The 16,646-nt window shown below is 41.2% G+C and overlaps 1 protein-coding gene across 2 annotated transcripts in view; it reads right to left on the bottom strand.

The window, feature by feature from the left end:
- The window catches only part of LOC122550867 (CRACD-like protein), a 203,279-nt gene extending 199,645 nt beyond the window's left edge, over positions 1-3,634 (bottom strand). Inside the window, exon 1 of one of the 2 annotated variants that reach the window (XM_043692229.2) lies at positions 3,590-3,634. The gene's annotated coding sequence lies outside the window, so the exon portion shown is untranslated. Of the gene's footprint in view, positions 1-3,474; positions 3,537-3,589 lie in introns of those variants that run through there. The other variant, XM_043692230.2, reaches the window with a different exon arrangement.
- Positions 3,635-16,646: the final 13,012 nt, after the last annotated feature.

The following is a 16,646-nucleotide window of genomic DNA, read 5'->3' as shown; positions in this document are numbered from 1 at the left end:
TATTCAGTGCCTCACTTTTCACATCTCTCTCCTCAGGAAGGAAAGAACCAAAATGCAAATGACCTTTTCCACAATTAACGCAGTTCAAAGTGACATAGCCTATCTCTAAGTGCATTGAGTATAGGAGTTAGGAGATCATGTTGTGGCTGTACAGGACATTAGTGAGGCCACATTTGGAACACTGCATTCAATTCTGGTTTCCCTGCTATAGGAAAGATGTTGTTAAACTTGAAAGGCTGCAGAAAAGATTGACAAGGATGTTGCCAGGTTGGAGGGTTTGAGCTATAGACAAAGGCTGAATAGACTTGAACTATTTTCCCTGAAGAGTTGGAGGCTGAAGAGTGGCCTTATAGAGGTTTATAAAATCATGAGAGGCATGGATTGGGTGAATGGTCAAGGATTTTTCCCCAGGGTTGGGGTATCCAACACTAGAGGGCATAGGTTTAAGGTGAGAGAGGAAAAATTTAAAAGGGACCTAAGGGGCAGAGGGTGTTGCGTGTATGGAATGAACTGCAAGAGGAAGTGATGGAAGCTGATACAATTACAACATTTTAAAGATATCTGAATGGGTTTATAAGTAGGAAGGGTTTAGGCTAAATGTTGGCACATGGGACTAGGTTAATTTAGGATATCTGGTTAGCACGGATGAGTTGGACCGAAGGATCTGTTTCTATGCTGACAAATGACTTGATGACTCCCTCAGGGAACCTCTGTCCTTGCCAAAATGCTGATGTTAACTGGATGGATAAAGTAGTCTGGCAATTGGTGATGGAAAGTGGAAATTTGTCACTGGAGATCAAATGCATGCAAGCACAGAAAAATGTAAGCAACAAATTCAAATTGTATATTTTTCTGCACTTGCCTGCAAACACTGACAAGGAAATATTTAGTGTTTGCTGCTTCCAATATTAGTCCATAGACTGCATTATTCTACAGCTATTCTAATAGAATATTTTCTGTTCTGTTATCTTAGTTAGTAATAAAGCTCCAAACTCTATCACATCTCCTACCACAGCTTCAGAACAGTGCATACTGTACACTGCATTGCTGGATGTAAATTCCTCTTGCTAGATTTTCTTCCTCATGTTGATGGCTTGCTAAATTTCTAAGATGGCAAAATTCAAGATGTTTTTCCAATGATACATATTGAGCATATAGATTTATTCAGGTACTGTTTTAGAATTAAAATGCTTTATAGATAATGTCTCTTTGTGTACATTCGTTCTCTGAACAATAGGGAGTAAATTGAACCTCAGTGCTTTTAGAAACATTAATTGAGGACAAAATTAGGTCAGTTGGGTAAATCTGGGTTAATAAGGACAAATCAAGTTTCACTCAGGTTTTGATGCTTTTTAATTGAGGCACAGGGAGGGTAGATGACAGTGAGGCTTTTAACATGGTGTACATGGAATTCTAAAAGGGATTTGAGACCCTGTGAGCAAAGTTAAAGCTCATGGAATAAAATCAATAGGAAAAATCTGGAAAAAAATTGGTTGAGTTACAGCTAACAATGGAGGAAGATTTAGAGTGGAGATCTCCAAGGATCAGACTTGGGACTCCTGCTCTTCCTGATATATAACAATGACTTAGACCTCGGTACTCAGGGAAAAACTGAAGATAGTGCGATACCTAAAAGTATTATGAATCATGCAGAGTTAATGTAGAATTTTCTAGGTACACAATCAGGCTGGTGGAATGGGTGGACCAGTAGCAGGTGAAATCTAATGCAGCGAAGTATGAAGTGTTTCATTTTGAGTGAAGAACACAGAGAGACATTACACAATAAAGGGTTGAATTCTAAAAAGGGCAGAGGGATCTTGATCCAACAGTGTGTAAATCATTGGAGATGGCAAGGCAGATTGAGGGAATGACTAATAAAAGCACAACCTTGCATCCTGGGTTTTATAAGTTAGTGCATAGAATTCAAAAGCAAAAAAAAAAGTTAAACTTGTACAAAATACTAGTTCCGCTTCATCTGGAATATTATGCCAGATTCTGTGCATCACACTTTCGGAAGGATGTGAAGACATCGTGAAAAGATTCAGGAGAATTGTTCCAGGGATAAGAAATTTCAGTTGTGTGGAAAGATTTAAGAAGATGGTACTATTTTCGCTGGAGAAGAACAGGCTAAGATGAGGTTTGATAGAAGCATTTATAATCATGTGACCTCTGGACGGAATGGGCAAGGAGGAACTGTTCCCCTTGGTGGAAAAATTAAGAAGCAGAGGGCTCGGAGTTAAAGTAATTGGCAAAAGAGACAATGGAGGTACAACGAAAACTTGTTTCATAGAAGGGATAAGAATCTGAAATGTATAGCCTGGGAATGTGGTGGACGCTGCCTCAATTCAATTCAAAAAGGTAAGAGATCACTAACTGAAAGGAAAGCTTAGAAGGGAGTAGAAGAGGTGGGTGTGCGGCACTTGATGAATTACTCCATCAAAGGGTTAGCACAGACAACAGGCCGAATGGTCTGATTGGTCCTGATGAAAGGCTTTTGCCCGAAATGTTGATTTTCCTGCTCCTCGGATGCTGCCTGACCTGCTGTGCTTTTCCAGCACCACTCTAATCTAGACTCTGGTTTCCAGCATCTGCAGTCCTCACTTTTGCCAAACGGCCTGATTCCCTGCTGTATTGATTCTATGAATGTAACTTAAAATCAATGTAATGCACAATCACTTTTGTAATAAAAGTGTTCAGGGAATTGAAAGCACCTTTACAAATAAAGATGAATTTCGCTAAAAATTGAAACAAAAACTTCACTTTCACCATTAAACCCTGAACGTGACAAAATGCAGTTCAATTTTGAAGAAGTCATTCTGGACGTTAACTCTGTTTCTCTCTGTGGAGATGCTGCCTGAGTTTCTCCAGCATCCTCTCAATTTGTTTCTGATCCTTCTGGATTGTAAAATTCTATGGTTCTATTTCCAGCATCCTGAGTATTTTCTTCTACCTTTGAGAGAAAAAAACTGACTGAAGGTCAATTTGTCTTTTACATCTCTGCTTTTCAATCTGCCGATTACTTCAGATCATCAATTCTGATTTGGAACAAAACCGCACTTCATTCAAGTTTTCCTTCACTCGGATTGAAGTACATACGAAGTCGTCGCTAAGTAAGTGAGGATTGTTTTGTCCATACCGGAAAGTCTGAAAATTGAGACCAACATGTACAGTAGCAACACCCCCTAAATTGCAACCCAGCCAGCCATCACATACCACCGCAAAAAGAATAATTCGCTCTCACTTATACCAACAAACTCAAATTCAACAGCTCAAACAGAAGGTAAAACAAAGCGAAAAATTACCAACACACCCAGCGCCCCCGCCAAATGTCACAGAGAATAGAATCGTCTCAACAAACAGAACAAGAGTTCGAGGAAGGTCGAGTCTATTATTTCTATGGGTTTCCTCAAACAAAGTAGTGTTGTACAGAGCAATTCATACTGTATGGTGCATGTTTTAGAGTTATTCACCAACCTTGAATCAACAGCAATGGACAGCTTTGGAGCCAGTGAACGGAAGACGCTGTTAAATTGGGAGAGGAAAGTTCTCTTGTTATGAACTGCTGCCAAGTTCCTCCTGTTTGACTCACCTGCACGGTAGAAATAGCCCAGGAACTTGTTGACTGGGAGCGTTCCACAATCGCGGCTCTTGGTCCCTGGGTGTGTGAGGCAGAGAGACGAGCCTGTGAACAGTAAGGGATTTGTCCTGAGTCGGGGCGGAGTCTGGTTATGGGGCAGGGACAGTAGAAACTCATGCCATCGGGCAGATTGACCTACCCTGGTGTGTGCAGCTGGTGAGCGAGCTGGGAGGTACCGAAGGCAAGGATCAGTGAGCACTGAGGTGATATAGATAGGTCCCCCCCCCCCCCCCAGTTTTAGATCATGCGGATGTTTATCTATCAAAGATAGTCAAAAGTTCTAAAATTAAATCAGCTATCCCAGGAGTCTTAAACAAAAGACTTATTTTGTTTAGGAAGTGAGTTTTTCTTATTCATTCGTGAGATGTGGGCATTTATTGCCCGGGGGCATTTAAGAGTCAACCATATTGCATTGGGTCTGGAGTCATTTGGAGGACAGATTTCCTTTAAGTCATACATGAAGAAAGCAGATTGATTTTTACAACAATGCCAGTAGATGGCTTCTTTAACATAATTGACTTTAAACTTCACCATCTGCTACAATGGAATTTTGGTCCCAGGTACCGAGCCTGAGTTCCAGTTACTCATCCAGTGACATTACCATTACCATTGTCAGCTCAAATATCATGGACTCAGTGATTTCAAACAATTGTTTGCCATTTGGTGGATTAGAGCTCTCAGCTGGAGAGATGTGTATGGGGTATTCAGTATCATGGATAGTTTAAGTCTCCACACATTGGCCTGCATTTTCGCAACCACTTTTGCAAAACATTTGGACTCTCCTGGCATTGAAAAGATCATATTATTTTTTCTGACTTTCTGCTATCCCAGATAGTTCCTCTAGAGCAATAATACAGCTTTTTTGTAGGTTCACTTGTGGGAGGTGGGCATCGCTGACTATGCCAACCATTATTGCCCATCCCGAGTTACCACTGAGAACGTGGTGGTGAGCTGCCCTCATGAACCGATGCAGTCCTTGCGTTGGAACAGTTCCCACAATGCCTGAGGGGGGAGAATTCCAGGATTTTGACCCTGCAATACTGAAGGAATGTAAAATATTTCCATAAATAATCCACAAACAACTACTCAAAGTAAGATCATAGGCGTAGGACCAGAAGGAGGCCATTTGGCCCAGCAGGTCATGACATCATGGCTTATTTGAGAAAATGAGAACAGCAGATCCTGCAGACTAGAGTCAAAGAGTGTGGTGCTGGAAAAGCACAGCTGTTCAGGCAGCATCTGAACAGCAAGAGAATCAATGTTTCGGACATAAGCCCTTCATCAAGAAGGACTCTCCTGCTCCTCAGATGCTGTCAGACCTGCTGTGCTTTTCCAGCACCACACACTTCAACTCTTACTTAATAATCCTCAACTTCACCCTCATGCTTTATCCTCATAACCCTTAATTCCCTTAGTGATTAAATATTTTAGGTTGAATATATTTAACAATCCAACCTCAATAGTTCTCTGCTGTAAAGAATTCTACAGATTCATTGCTTTCTGAAAGAAAAAAAAATCCTCATCTCAGTTTTAAATGGGTGACCTCTTATTCTGAGATTATGCCCTCAGCTCTTAGACTCTCCCACAAGGGAAAACAACCATCTGCCCTGTCAAGCCATCAAAGAATCTTGTATGTTTTCTTGTTCTTCCGAATTCCAATGAGAACCTGCCCAACCTACTCTACCTCTTCTCATAAGGAAACTCTGGAGGCAGGAAACATGTTTCCGCTGATGGGTGAGTCCCGAACCAGAGGACACAGCTTAAGAATAAGGGGTAGGCCATTTAGGACAGAGATGAGGAGAAACGTCTTCACCCAGAGAGTGGTGGGTGTGTGGAATGCTCTGACCCAGAAGGCAGTGGAGGCCCAGTCTCTGGATTCGTTTAAGAAAGAGTTGGATAGAGCTCTCAAGGATAGTGGAATCAAGGGTTATGGAGATAAGGCAGGAACAGGATACTGATTGAGGATGATCAGCTGTGATCATAATGAATGGTGGTGCAGGCTCGAAGGGCGGAATGACCTACTCCTGCACCTCTTGTCTATTGAAACCCCTCTATATCCACGATCAAGCTATTGAACATTCTGTGCACTGCTTCTAATGCTAACATATCTATCCTTACATAAGGGTCCCAAAACTATTCACAGTATTGTCTGTGTTCTCTAAACAGTGCCTTTACATTTTGAGCAAGACCTCCCCATTTTAATACTCCATTCTCTTGAAATAAATGCCAACAGTCCTATTACCCATTGAACCTGGATGCTAGCTTAGAGTTTGAACTACTGTGTGAATTCCTTTTGTGGATCATTGAGCCAGACAGCACAGATACAGACCCTTAGTTCCAACTTGTCTATTGCTGACCTAGTGTCCCAAACATGACCATTCCATCTGCCTGCATTTTAGTGTTTATCAGATTGTGAATTAAATGTTGACTGTAAGATGGAACTTAGTCAGTATTATTGCACAAGTATTTAACACACACAAAATATTTTAATAGCATTGATAACTCATTTTAATTAAGTTATCTTAACTTGTAAATATAGAAATACAATATTCTGTTGTGAAATATCAGGTCACACAACAGCAGCTTTTATTTGTAGAGGACATATGCACATTATCCTGGAATCCCTACAGCATGGAAACAAGCCATTCGGCCCATCGAGCCAACATTAAACTTCTGAAGAGCATTTCACTGCATAATCTAGAGAAAATATTAAGAATGATCTTACTGGAACACGTGAGAGTTAGGTAAACCTATGGCAGATACTCCATTCGCTCTGTCATGCAATGACAATTCTGTGATTGCTCCACATGGGGAGATTCCATCTCGCCTATGGTACCAATGGGAGATACTTAATTAAGACCAGGTACTTTTCAACAGGGAAGTAAGAGAAGAATGTAATTAGCTGACAAATCCTCCTGGAACTGGATGTTATTAGTCACAGTGTGAACACATTCTCCTCCCATTGAATTAATCAAGATAGTGGCTACAGTCTAAAGAGTGGGAGAATACATTTAAACGATGAAAAAAGAACTTTGCCTTCAAATTATGTAACTGAATTAATTAAAATTTCAGATAGTTGCTGATTACTTTTTTCTTTAGTTTCTCTTCTCTCAGACCTCCCTGAACTCATCATGCTCAAGAGATCTGTTCACTTCTCTCTTGATCCAACTATCCAATTGAATAAAGCAAAGAACTGCGGATGCTGGAGATCTAAAATTGCTGGCAAAACTCAGCAGGTCTAGCAGTATCTGTGGGCAGAAAACAGTGATAATGTTTCAAGTTTGGTGTATCTTCATCAGAACCATCCAATTTCCCTTTCTAATCCCTCACAAACCAAGTCGATGTTGGAAATGTCCTCAGGCCCAAGACAGTGAATCATTTCAAAACAATCTTCAAAATATAAAACATACTCAGTCCCTCTGTTCCCCCAAACCATCAATGATTGCCAACAGCTATTTTCTCTCTATGGGTTTTGAATGGGTTCTGATCAAAGTGCATCCACCTGAATTGTTAACTCTGCTTCTCTCTCTCAAGAAATGTTGCCAAACCTGCTGATTATTTCCAGCATTTCAGATTTTCAGCAACCTTGAAACTTTACTTCAAATATTTCTGAACTTATTTTTGCCTCTTTGATCTGTTCCTATCCATCTTTAATCTCTGCAATCCGATTTTAACCCGCACATGGTCCTGAACAAAATTATGAGGGACATTCTTTTTGACCGTGACCATGATGCATGAGACTTGATATTAGTAGCCTTTGATATGGTCAATTCTAGCAGAGCTCACCACCCAATTGTGTACCCTAGTCACTGATTGCATCACCCCGCCCACTCCATCTGTCCACAGCGAGTAGAAAAAATTGTAGCCGGTTGTTCATATCCCCACTGACTTCACAGCCAATTATATAACTCCATATCATCTCCACCACAAAGACTAACTACTCCTGCCTCAGTATCACTAATCTCTAATAAGGTTTAGTGCTACAAATGTGGGAGATTTTAAATAAAACAGGAAGTGATGGAGAAACTCAGCAGATCTGGCAGTGTCTCTGGAGAAAGAAACAGAGTTATAAGACCACAGGATACAGGAGCAAAATGAGGCCATTCGGCCCATCGAGTCTGATGGCTGGTATGTTTCTCAAACCTCATTCTCCTGCCTTCTCCACGTAACTTGATCACCTTACTAATCAAGAACCCATCTATCTCTGTCTTAAATGATTTAGACTCCATAGCCCTCTGCAGTAATGAGTTCCACAGAGTCACCACCATTTGGCTCATCTCAGTTCTAAAGGGTTGTCCCTTAATTCTGAGCCTGTGCCCTCAGATCCTTGTCTCTCCTAGCAGAAGATACATCTTCTCTGTGTCCACTCTATCCAACCATCTCAGTATTCTGTACATTTTGATCAGATCACCCCCTCATCCTTCTCAACTCCAACAAGTACAGAATCAGAGTGGTTCAACTGCTCATGACATAGCAAAACCTTCATCCCTGGGATCATACTTCTAAACCTCCTTCAGACCATTTCCAATGCTAGCACATTTTTCCTTAGATAAAGTACTCAAAATTGCTCACAATATTCCAAATGCTGGCCAGAGCCTTATATAGCCTCAGCAGTACATTTTCCAGCTCTTTGGGACCCTCTCTGATTCCAATATTCCTTAAAAGATCACCATCAATGACTGCACTATCTCTTCAGCTATCTTCTTCAAAACTCTGGGGTTTAGTCCATCCAGTTTGGGTGATTTATTTACCTTCTTACCTTTCAGCTTCTCCAACACCTTCTCCTTAGTGGTAGCCTCTACACTAACCTCTGCCCTGATTCTCTTGAAGTTCTGGTATGCAACTGGTGTCTTTCACTATGAAGTCTGATGCAAAGTAACTACTCATTTCCTCTGCCATTTGTTTGTTCCCCTTTACCAATTCTCCAGCCTCATTTTCACAAGGTCCTCTCTCTTATCTTTTATAAATCTAAAACAAAGACAATTGCAACTTTTTTTATACTAGTAGTTAGATTCTTGTCATATTTCATCTTCTCCCCCCATATTGCTTTTTAAGTTATCCTCTGCTGCTTTTTTAAGGCTTCCCAATCCTCTGGCTTCCCATTAATTTTCGCCACATTGTATGCTTTTTATTTTGTTTGGATGCTGCCTGTGATGTCTCTCATTAACCATAGTTGACTTGTCCCTCCCCTTAATATGCTTCTTCTTCCCTGGGATGTACTTCTGCTGTGTCTTCCAAATTACTCCCAGAAATTCCTGCCATTGCTCCACCGTCTTCCCCTTCCTATTAACTCTGGCCAGGTCCTTCCTCATGTCTTTGTAGTTTCCTTTATTCAATTGTAATACTGTTACATTGACTCTAGCTTCTCCTTCTCAAACTGCAAGGTGAATTCTATCATATTATGGTCACTGGCCCTAGGGGTTCCTTCACCTTAAGTTCCCCACTCAACTCTGTCTTATTACACACCACCAAATCCAGAATTGCTTGTTCCCTTGTGGGCTCTACCACAGGCTGCTCCAAAAAACCATCTTGTAAGTTTTCCACAAATTCCTTTTCTTGAGATCACCTGATTTTCCCAGTCCACTTGCATATTGACGTTCTCCATCATTATTATAATAGTATCTTCCTTACAAGCCTTTCTATCTCCTGACTTATTCTCTTCCCCAAATCCTGGTGACTGCTAGAAGTCCTGTACTTAACTCCCAACAGGGTATTTTTACCTTTGCATTCCTCAACTCTGCCCTCACAGATTCTATGCCTCCTGACTCTACATCTTCTTGCTATCGATTTAATTTCATTTCTTTCAAACAATGCAACCCCTGTCCCCTCTATCCATCTGCCTGTCTTTTTGATAGACAGGCAGGAGGCTGGAAGAACACAGCAAGTCAGGCAGCATCAGGAGGTGGAGAAGTCGACATTTCAGGATGCTGCCTGGCTTGCTGTGTTCTTCCAGCCTCTTGCCTATTTTGGATTCCAGCATCTGCAATTTTTTTGTCTTTTTGATAGAACATGTATCCTTGGATATTTAGCCCTGATCCCGTTGCAGCCGCGTCTCTGTGATAACCAAAACATTGTACCTGCCAAATTCAATCTGTGCGACGTGATCATTTACCTTGTTTCATATACTGCATGCATTTCAGTACAACACTCTCAGTTCTGCGTTGATTGCGATATGGTTAGGGTGAAGATATGCAGTTAGGTTGATTGGTCACACTAAATTCCCCTGTAATATCCAGAGATGTGTAGGATAGATGAATTAGCCATGGGAGATGCAGGTTTACGAGGATGGGGTGGGGTGCAGTCTATGTTGGTGGGATGTTCTTCAGAGGATCAGTGCAGATTCGATGGGCCAAATGGCCTCTATCTGCAATGTAGAGATTCTACAATTTTAAGTTGGATTCTTAACCCTTTTTATACTCTCTGTCCTATTATTTGTTCTGGAAACTTTAATAACCTCTGCTGAGCCCTGTCCCCATTTAATTTTGTTTCATAAATTTCCATGCACCTGACCCCCAATTCATGTCTATTCCCACCCAACTCTCTATCTGAAACAAAAGACTCAGCTTTATCCCCTTCCCAGACCTCAATTCAGTTAGACTCGAAACATCAGCTCTTTTCTCTCCTTACAGATGCTGCCAGACCTGCTGAGATTTTCCAGTATTTTCTCTTTGGGTCTCAATTCATTTCATTGCTGCCATGAGGTGAGCTTGTCATCTATCATCTTCATCTTCCACCAACATATCTTTAGCAGGAAGGCCTTTCTTTACACAGCAGATCCTTTTACTTATCTTGTGTATTCTCTCTCCAGCTGGACAGCTCCCCTCAGGGTCCTTGCCTTCCCATGATCTTTGTATTAAGAACAGCTGGTCTTACACCCACCATTTTATACAATTTTCACTGTACTCAGGTAACGTGACAATAAAATCTAATCTAATCTTTATTTCTGTGCTCCCCAGTATTCATTCTAATGTGTCTCTCTTTGAATTGGCTCTTTAACCCTAAACTCCAACCTTAATGTTATCAAACTTGATGAAAGTCATTTGGTAACTGATCCCTATTCTGCAGAAGTGGGAATGCCAACTCTCCGATACTTCTTCCTACCTCCTGTTGGATCACAATCCCACAATGAACATCAAACCATTATTTTCAGGATTGTCGCTGGTCTACTCTCCTCTGAAACCCTCTCTCCTCAATTTCTAACATCATAGTCTCAACCATAAACAGTCCTCTTCTTCCCCCTCTTTCCCAAAATCCACAAACAGTCTTGCGAGATCCGTTATTCCTATCTCACTGACGTATTCGTATCTCACCAACCAGATTTCTACTTGTGTTGACTTATTTTTGGTCCTCCCTCATTCAGCATCTCCACATTTACATCATATGGCCCTTCTGTTGCCCTTCACCACTTTTTAACAGTTTCTAACTTCCTGGCCTGAACAGCTCTGGTGGCCTGCTGTGTTAATTGTCGAACTCTCCCTCTCTTCATACCTGGCCTCCTGAACTGTTAATGAAGCTCAACACATGCTTTAGAGAAAGCACTACATCTTTCGAGCAGGCACTTTACAGCCCTATGGACACAAGATTGAATTGCAATTTCAGGCTGTAACCTTTCTCCCATTTCTGTTTCTATTCCCTTGTATATTTCAGTGATCTTGTTTTGCTCTGTTTCTGGCTTTTGGTTGGCTACTGTTCATTTTTCTGCTATTCATAGCTGCTTCTGACACATTTTTTCATTTCTGTAACTTGTTCGATATTCTTTGGCTTTGACCCACCAAATAGTTTTGTCATTTTCTGCTGATCTTTCAAGGACCTTCTCTTCTGATCTTTCAGCATCCTCCCCCATTTGACCTTTCTAACTTCGCCGATGAAAAGTTATCAAATTGAAATTTCAACATTCAATCTTCTTTCCACCAATATAGCCTGACCTGCTGAGTATTCCCAGTATTTTCTATTTTTATTTGAATATTTTGTTTCCATTTCCAAATACCAGTTGTACAAGGCAACTAAGGCGAGGGAGGGTTTTATAAAAAATAGTCGTGAACAGGGCAAATACGTTAGGCATAGTTTTCTCAAATGTTATAGATTCAGGTATTCTGTCTTTGGATTGAAAAATAATAATGCAAATTTTCAATTTAAAAGAAACATGACTGTAGACGTGTCAGTTTAAAAACGATTACATGAAGGTTACTGTAATCTCAGTTGCTAAATAATGTACATAATATGCAAGTGCCAAGCAATAATCATCGCCAACAAGAAAGGATCTACCCACTATCTATTCATGACTTTTAGTGGCATTAGCATTGCTGAATTCTGCACAATCAATATTCTGGGGATATAGAGTCAGAGTCATTTGGAACAGAAATAGACCCTTTGGTCCAACACATCCATGCTGACCAAGTTTCCCAAACCAAACTAGTCTCACTTGCCTGTGATTGTCCCATATCCCTCTAGACCTTTCCTATTCATGTACCTGTTCAGGTGTCTTTTAAATGTGCAACTGTACCTGCATCCACCATTTCCTCTGGCAGTTAATTACATGAGGTTGTAGATTCGTTTGCTAAGCTAATGTGTTTGTCTGCAGACATTTCGTCACCTTGCTAGGTGACATCGTCAGTGCGCTTCCGATGAAGCGTTGTGGGTCTGTCCTGCCTGGTATTTATGTGTCTTTGTTTACTGGTACTTCTGGTTCAGTATCTGAGTGGTTTGTATATCAGGTCCAGTACAATATGTTTACTGATTGAGTTCCGGTTGGAGTGCCAGGCTTCAGGAATTCTGTTTCACCTGTGCTAGGATGGTTACACTGTGCCAGTTGAATTTGTGTTCTTCATTGCGTGAGCGGAAATGAGAGAGTACTGGTCATCTCTGGCTGTGCCAGCAGGACAAAGAGACTATATATGAGTGCACGAATATTAGCTCACCATTACCAGACACTAGCAGTACTCTCTCATTAGAATATTTCATTAAATCATTCAAATCAGTTTACAGTGCCATTTTAATACATAAATTGATCAAATATTAGGTTAAGATAAAAGAATGTTTTCCAGATATCTTAAGCATTCACCTACCAACAGCACCAACAACGTTTCTAACTATTTAGTCATTGTAAAGCAGCGCATTTAAGGTTACCACTATTTTGATTTACAAACTACATTAGTGGGCGGCACGGTGGCACTGCTGCCTCACAGCGCCAGAGACCCGGGTTCATTTCCCGCCTCAGGCGACTCTCTGTGTGGAGTTTGCACATTCTCCCCGTGTCTGTGTGGGTTTCCTCCGGGTGCTCTGGTTTCCTCCCACAATCCAAAAATGTGCAGGTTAGGTGAATTGGCCATGCTAAATTGTCCGTAATGTTAGGTGAAGGGGTAAATATAGGGGAATGGGTCTGGGTGGGTTGCGCTTCGGCGGGTCGGTGTGGACTTATTGGGCCGAAGGGCCTGTTTCCACACTGTAAGTAATCTATCTATTATCTTAATCTTGCTGAAAAAGACAATCAAAATTTGTTGTCTTGCACCCTTTGGTACAATTCATAAGAAAGAAAAGGGAAAGTTGTCATTGCCCTACCAGACCATAGGGCTGCTCTCTCATTAGAGAGAGGTAACTGGTGGTGGTTTAATGTGAAGGTCACCACAGCTCAGGTGAGGGAAGAGGTTGAGAAGGAGAGTAACGTTAGCCAGTGCAGGAACTGAACCTATGGTAGACATCACTGTACATTGCAAACCAACCATCCAGGCCATCTCAGTGCAACTAAAATAACTCCTCGTTGAACAATTTTATCAGTGCTAAAATTATCGGATGCCCAAAAATGCAAGAATCAAAGCCAACTGGCTTCATAAATAACAACAAGCACAGAAATTGCTGAAAAAACTCAGCAGGTCTGGCAGAATCTGAGCAGAGAAATCAGCTAATGTTTCGGGTCCAGTGACCATTCTTCAGAATTGGATTGAGAACCAGCGATTCTCAGAAAGGTTCACTGGACCAGAGATCTTAACTGATTTCTCTCCACAGATGCTACCAGACCCGCTGAGCTTTTCCAGTAATTTCTGTTTTTGTTCTTGATTTCCAGAATTCACAGTTCTTTCGATTTTTTGTTCAGTTTCACCTTATAAATGGTTATGGTCAACTAGCAACGTTCTGCTATATTCAATTAGATTTGGATTGCTGAATTTTACAGCTCTACAACCTTAGCTAGTAGTGTTCAGTACAAAAGACATCATGAAATATAAATTAAAAGTGTCAGAAATAACAAAGTACAAAATATTACCTTTGGCTTAAAGTTTAAAATTTGTTGTGGCATTTTGTGGTTTCATACCACATTAATGTATTAAGCAGAAGCTTCCTTTCAGTTAATTGCTGCAGTGGTCATCTTCAATAACCAGTTTTAAGCTGATATGGAAATTCTTACTGAAAATTATATTAAAGTTGATAACTATCAACTGACATAATACAATGACACAAATTAAAAACATTTTCATGTATATTAGTAGCGCCAGAAGATGAGAAGCAAAAATGTGGCATTAGTGAACATACACTAATTGTTGTTTAATTATGCCATCTTATTCAGGAGATTTGCAAACATCCATTTTCCCATTTTATGACTTAGCTTATGGCACACTTTTTCTTCTGCCAAACTACTCCAAGTTTTTATAAATCATCTCAAAATAGTACATGACTTTTAAACTGCCTTTTACGTCACTCCGTATTCGCATGGTAGCTTGCGGTTAGCACTGATGCCTCACAGTGCCGGGGACATTGGTGGTATAGTGGACAGTGAAGAAGGTTACCTGAGAGTATGAGTTTGATCAACTGGGCCAGTGGCCTGAGAAATGGCCAATGGGAGTTTAATTTTAATATATGAAAGGTGTTGAATTTTGGTAACACAAACCAGGGCAGTTAATGGTAATGCCTTGGGGAGTGTTGTCGAATAGAGAGATGAGGTGCAGGTACACATTGCCTTGAAAGTGGTATTACTGGTAGACAGGATGGTGAAGAAGGCATTTTGTACACTTGCCTTCATTTGTCACAGCTTTGAATACAGGAGTTACAAAGTCATGTTACAGCTGTACAAGACATTGGTAAGGCCACATTTGGAGTACTGCATATAATTCTGGTTGTCCTGCTATAGCAAAGATGGTGTTAAACTGGAAAGAGTGCAAAAAAGGATTTACAAGGGTGTTTCCGAGACTGGAAGGTTTGAGTTATAAGGAGAGGCTGGATAGGCTGAGACTTTTGCCCTTGGAGCATAGGAGGCAGAGGGGTGACCTTGTACAGGTTTATAAAATCATTAGGGACATAAAGGGAATAGCCAAGGTCTTTTCCCCAGGGTAGTGGAGTCCAAAACTACAGCGAATAGATTTAAGGTGAGAGGGGAAAGGTTTAAAAGGGACCTAAGGGGCAACCTTTACACAAAGTGCACATATGGAACAAGCCACCAGAGGAAGTGGCAGAGGCAGGTACATTTAAAAGACATTCATTCTGGTACATGGATAGATTAGATTCCCTACAGTATGGAAACAGGCCATTTGGCCGAACAAGTCCACACTGACCTTTCAAAGAGTAACCCACTCAGACCCATTTCTCTACCCTACATTTACCCCTGACTAATGCATCTAACCTACACATCCCTGAACACTATGGGCAATTTAGCATGGGCAACTTAACCTGCACATCTTTTGTGGAAACTGGAGCACTCAAAGGAAACCCACACAAACACACCGAGAATGTGCAAACTCCACACGACAGTTGCCCAAGGCAGAAATTGAACCTGGGTCCCTGGTGCTGTAGGGCAGCAGTGCTAACCACTGAGCCATTGTGCTAACCACTGAGCCATTGTGCTGCCCCCACAGCACACCGATAGGAAAGGTTTAGAAGGATATGGGACAAATGCAGGCAAATGGGACTAGTTCAGTTTAGGAAACCTGGTTCTCGTGAATGGGATGGACTAAAGAGCTCATTTCCATGCTGCTTTGACTCTATGACAGTAATCATCATCCGTTGATTATCAATGCAATTAGCATTGTTGAATCCCTGGCTATCAACACCTTGGGGGCCATCATTGACCTGAAACTGAATTGGACCAGCCACATAAATTCTGTCAGAGGCCAGTCAGAGGAATTCTGTGGTAATTCACTTCTTGTGTCTCCAGTGCCTGTCCACCATCTGCAAGGCACAAGTCAGAAGTGTGATGAAATATCCTCGACTTACCTCAGTGAATGCAGTTCCAATACAACTCAAGAAATTAGACACATAGTGATTGTAACAAGGTCAGCCAGGTGGATGTCATAGAATATGAATTCCCTGACTGGAGCTGTTAATCTGGCTCTGAAGGAGCTGGATCAGTGTGAAAGACTCTCCCTGTGTAAATAAAGGGTGACTTGGTGACAGAACACCGACCTCTGTGGTGTTATCTCACTGGTAAATGGAGAAAAGCAAGCTCCTAAGAAACCCATTCACAACAGTCATCTTTGAGTTGGGATAAGCGTCTCTGGCATCGTGCTGTACTTTAGGAAGCTTGACTCATTTGATTCTGCCATTGATTGCTAGGCCCAGTATCTGGAAATAATGTGTTATTTTTTTTCCAGGTAACTGACATTGGGGCAGATGAAAAGCAATGAGTAATTTTCCTGACAGCTTGTGAACCCGCAACTCTTTTGGTTATTAAGAGCCTGAATTTCCCTGAGGCATCAGATACTAAAACTTTTCAAGAGTTGTCAGATTTAGTTGAGGAATATTATGACCCCAAGCTTCCTCTAATTTTGAGATGCCACCAGCAATTTTATTCAGCAATTCAAGAACCAGAGGAATTTGAATTGGGATTTTTGATTAGGTTGAGACGGCTGGCAGAGGCATGTGACTTTGGTTTAACCCTTATTGAGATGCTGAGACACCGTTTGGTGTGTGGAATTAATGATCTAGCCATGCAAAACCGCCTGCTAGGTGAAGCCCAACTGAATTTCAAACTGACTCTATGATTGGCTTTATCATTGGAAAATGCGACAAGTGGAACATATGAGTT

The sequence above is a fragment of the Chiloscyllium plagiosum genome, unplaced genomic scaffold (assembly GCF_037043375.1).
Source record: "Chiloscyllium plagiosum isolate Xiang-an unplaced genomic scaffold, Cpla_swu_hap1 HiC_scaffold_6, whole genome shotgun sequence".
Lineage (NCBI taxonomy): Eukaryota > Metazoa > Chordata > Chondrichthyes > Orectolobiformes > Hemiscylliidae > Chiloscyllium > Chiloscyllium plagiosum.
The sequence above is the reverse complement of the archived record's forward strand: the minus strand, read 5'-3'. Positions and strand labels throughout refer to the sequence as shown.